Source organism: Cupressus sempervirens, chromosome 11 (genome assembly GCF_028749045.1).
Source record: "Cupressus sempervirens isolate cs-2001-9-10 chromosome 11, ASM2874904v1, whole genome shotgun sequence".
Classification (NCBI taxonomy): domain Eukaryota; kingdom Viridiplantae; phylum Streptophyta; class Pinopsida; order Cupressales; family Cupressaceae; genus Cupressus; species Cupressus sempervirens.
The window spans coordinates 239,498,725-239,504,110 of record NC_143128.1 but is presented as its reverse complement, the minus strand read 5'-3'; positions in this window follow the sequence as shown (position 1 = coordinate 239,504,110).

Sequence of the window (5,386 nt, the reverse complement as noted above, 5' to 3'; positions counted from 1 at the left end):
GGACTATAATGGAGCATGCAAGGAGCATGAGGTTGCATGTTGGGTTGCCCTTACACATGTGGGTGGAGGCTATCAATATTATTATATATTTGATTAATAGAGTTCCTTCTACTCCTTTGGGTTGTGGTATTCTAGAGGAAGCATGGACTAGTAAGAAGGTGAGATATTCTTTTCTCAAAACCTTCAATTGTGAAGCATTTGCTCACATAGATTCTAAAAATAGAACAAGGGTGCAAGCTAAGTCAAAAAAATGTGTATTTTTTGGATATGGAATTAATAAATTTGGTGATAAGATTTGTGATTTTGAAAATCATAAAATTATAAGAAGTAGGGATGTCGTATTCAATGAGAAAGTGTTGTACAAAGATTTTTTGCAGCAACATGAGAAGAAAGAATGATTATGTAGTGCTAGATGATACTTCAAAAGATGATGTTTCAACCATTCCTCATGATGTGCAACAATGGCAACAAAAAATACAACAGACACTAGTGAATGTTAGATGATCAACAAGGCAAATTAGACCTCCAAAAATATTTTCTCCCCCTTTGTATTTTGGTTTACTAAAAAATACTAGTGAACCTGAATGTTATGATGAAGTTGTGTAGGTGGATACCAAGATTCAGTGGGAGTCTACAATGATAAATGAAATGGACTCTTTGCTGAAAAATAAGATATGGGATTGTGCAAGTTGCCTACAGGTAAATGGGCTATACAGAATAAGTGGGTTTAGAATTTAAAAGAAGAGGATGGAGGTGAGTAAATATTTGAAACCAAGTTAGTTGTAAAACAATTTGCATAGAAAAAGGGCATTGATTTTGATGAAATATTTTCTCCTGTTGTTAAGATGACTTCTAACCATACTATTTTAAGTATTGTGGCTACTAAAGATTTGCATTTAGAGTAGCTTGATGTTAAAACAACCTTCCTTCATGGTGATTTGGATGAAGAGATATATATGGCTCAGCCATAGGGATTTGAGGTCAAAGGTAAGGAGAACTTAGTGTGTAGATTGAGGAAAAGTTTGTATGGCTTGAAGCAAGCACCTTAGCAATGGTATCTAGAATTTGACAGTTTTATGCATGAGCATGGATGTAGTAGGTGTCATTCAAATCATTGTGTTTACTTTAAGAGGTTGGATGATGATAGCTACAATATTTTATGTTTATATGTTGATGATATGCTTGTAGTTGGGTCTAACATGGATCAAATTAAGGGGCTAAAATGCCAATTAGCACATGCATTTTCTATGAAGGATTTGGGGTTAGCAAAAAAAGTCCTTGGTATGAATATTTGTAGAGATAGGAAGAATAGGAAACTGACACTATCTCAGGTTGATTATGTTAAGAAGGTGTTGCAACATTTCTCTATGTAGAATGCTAAAGTTGTCAGCACACCTTTACCTAGTCATTTGAAGTTGACTAAGGAGATGTGTCCCAAGACATAAGAAGAGGAGGATAAGATGTCAAAGGTACCCTATGCTTCAGCTGTAGGAAGCTTGATGTATGCTATGGTATGTACAAGGCCAAATATTGTACATGTAGTGGGAGTCATTAGTAGGCATATGAGTCATCTAGGAATTGAGCATTAGAATGTAGTCAAATGGATTCTCCAATATTTGAGAGGAACATCCAATAAGTGTTTACACTTTGGGGGCTCTACTACTGACTTATAGGGCTATGTTGACATAGATTTGGCACAAGATATTTATACCAAGTAGAGTACTAAAAGTTATGTTTTTACTATTGGTGGGGTAGTTGTGAGCTAGGTTTCTAGGTTACAGAAGGTTAATACTTTATCCATTACAAAGGCAGAGTATGTTGCTGCTACAAAGGCAACCAAGGAGATGATATGTCTTTAGTTCTTCTTGGAAGAATTGGGACACCCTCAAAGGGATAATTATTTGTTTACAGATAGCTAGAGTTCCATTCATCTTGCAAAAAAATTAGCTCTACATTCAACGACAAAATACATTTAGTTGTGGTACCATTTCATTTGGTCAGTTTTCGATGATGGATAGTTAAAGCTAGGTAAGATACATACAAATAACAATCTAGTAGATATGTTTACAAAGGTATTGACAAGGGAGAATTTGAATTCCTCTTCAACTTTGGTTGGTCTTCTAAACTGAACAAGAATAAAAGAAAAACAACGTCTAGGGTGGTTTGATCTAGTGGGAGCCTCATGGAGTAGTGGCATAGTTGCAAGATTAATCTCCAAGTAGGAGATTGTTGTTTAGTGTGGAGCCTAATCAGTCCCCAAGTGGGAAATTGTTAAATTGTGGTGACTAATCAAGGAAGTACTGTACATACTCCATAATTCCTTGGCGGGGTTTGGCTCTAGGTTGGGCCATGAGGGAGGGTTTGGGGGTTGCAGTCCCTAATACAACTGGGGCTATTAGGCAGTGGTTGTCTGGGAAATTTTTTGGGCCATATTTTATTAAGATTTTGGGATGACATGTAATTATTAATTATAACCCTAAAGTTGTAAAAATACTTGTATAAAAGGGATTAGGGTTAGGGATTGTTTCTTTTTGTGATGCAAAAATTGGTTCTCGTGGTAGTATTGAGTTGTAAGGGATTACAGATTGTAATCAGGTTATAATCACTAGATCATAATAATATTGGACTTGCTATTTGGTGGACGTAGCCTAGGGATTGGGTGAACCACATTTTAAATATTGTTGTCTTGTGTTGTTTTCTGTATGATCTATTATTTTCTTATATTTTTTATATTTGCATGTAATTTTTATTTCTATCCAAATTTTAATCCAAACAAATAGTACTGTGGATGGACCAAAACCCTTCCCTAGCTTCATGGTTAACTAATGATACTTCAATGAAGAATGAAGAATCAATTTTTTATGGTGAGCTAATGATGTTGTCATGAAGGCATATTTATTTTGGACAACAAAATAATACCTCTATAGACTATTCACTTTTCTATAGATTGGTCATTTTTTTATTTCATAATACATAGTTTATTATTCCATGCTTATTTTCCAACTATTTAATGCATTTTTTTCAATATATTAATCAATAGAGATTGATTGCAACTCTATATTTTTTGTACCTTATAATACATAAAAATGGAAATCTTTTTATTTATTGATTTGTGTGCATGTTAATATTATTGGAAATATAATAGGAAAAGTAAGGGAGGGAGGAGGGCGAATCAGGATCTATAAAACTTTAACACTTCAAACATGAACCATATTTGATGTCTCAATCACAAACCCCCATTTAAACCTTAACCTTATATCTAACAATGATTCACTGTAGTGTAATATCATATCTAACTTCTAATTAAATGAATAAAAATAAAAAACAAATAGCACACTAGACACAAACATTTGGTAATGTGGAAATGCTCCAAGGTTAAGGTAAAATTGCACTAGCGACAATGCCTACAAAGATCTTCACTACTACAACAATAAAGTGTATATGTTAAGGCTACAATATTTGATCACTTCTTATGATCTCTTTTGTGAGGGGTCTACCATATTAAAGGCTTACAAGAGTGGTATGTCTTCCTTGATTAACTAATTCTACATCATATCTAAGTGAGTAATCTATTAGGAGATTTACAAAGCTCTATTAGGACAACTCTATTAAGAGATTTAAACCATAAAATGCATGGTAGGATGTATCAGTAGTTGATCCTTCAATTTATACTTCAATGATTATGTTAGATCTCCTATATCCAATGCAATATCATGTCTCTCTATGGTTTATCATCAACATCTCTACTAAAAATTGTTTAGTGCATTACTTGACCACTCTGTCTTATTCACATTCAAATTCAAATATGTACCAATTCACTATCACATAGACTCCACACATGCAAGCTAGGTCTTGTTGGTCTTAGATTGGTTTTTACATTTGAGTGTCAACACACTTAACCAAATTCTCAAGATGATGCCAAGTATAATACAAAAGCTAAGCTATGGTGTGTATCAAGCCATAAAATTTAATAGGTGCTGAGTGAACTTTAGATGCCGAGTGATCTACATGTGTCGAGTGAAGTTCAAGTGTTGAGTGATAAGTGATGTTGAGTAACTATAGGTGCCAAGTAGAGTATAGATGCCAAGTGAGATAGAATTTCTATAGGAGCTTAGTGATACAAAATTACTATATGTGCCATTTTTGGAGCCAACATAGGATGAATCTTGAAGGATCTTGAAGATAAGATCGAATCTTTTGCATTACCTATGTAATCAGCATCCAACCAATAAGAAAAATGGAGAAGGCATGCAACCAATAGGAAAAGTGTAGGAATTGAGTGGCAAATGAAGAGTGAATATGGATTGTAGATTCATACCTAACCCTAAATCTTTGAAATCATTAAAAAGGATGACAATACCTCATTTTTATGTGCATGTGTGAGAAGTGTATGGGTGAATTATAGTGAAGTTTAGCAGGGTGCATAAAGACTTAGAGAAGAACAAAGTAGCATTATAGAATTTAGTTGATCAAGAATATAGTGTCAGAGTTTTAAAAAGTGACATATTAGATCAAGTAAGGATCAGAGAAGATAATACAGAACAAGGATCTTGAATCAATGATTAATGATTGCAAGTTATTAGGTCAAGACATTCTACAATACTTTCTAACCATTGTGCTATAAGAATGAAAATCCTATGTTGATAGGTTGGCTTAGCAGCTATATTGGTTTATCAACCATATTGTAGATCCTTAATAGGATTGTAAGTCCTTTGATAGGGTACATTCCAAGTGAATGTTTGTAAATCCTTAAAAAAGGTCACTTTTATTAGCATGTAAAGTCTTTAATAGGACATGCCTTTCACAAGGCAAACCATTGGAAGTGGTCAAACTATTTAACCTTGAATAGTTACATATTTCTATAGTGATACTTTGTGGGTGTCATCCCCACCCTAGTTTTACCTTCTCATTTTATGGGTTACCAAATCTTGTGTTATCTATTTTCATGCATGTCTTTACTTTAATGTTTATTAGATGAGCTAGATGCATATGAATGTTTTTAGTTAAAAGGTTTTGAAATGGTTAATTTTAGTTACTTTTGATTCATGCCCCCTCTCAAAAGCAAATCTTTCCACTTATGAATTCCAAAAATCGGTATCAGAACCTAGTTCTCACAAGGAGGAGATTTATAGATTGGAAAAAGGATCTAGAGATGGAAGTTTACAAACTTGGGAAGATCAGAGAGAATCAGACAATTGATATAAAAATTACTTTACATGATTTGGAAGAAGCTAGAGAGGAACTGAGAAAGTCTTTAAAGAGAAGAAGAGAGATTTCCATAGCTAAGAATGATACACAGTACAAGGAAATTGACACCTCAAACCTATTTTCAAATGGAGATTCCAAAGAGTTTGATGAAACAATAGTAGACCTAATGGAGAAGAGT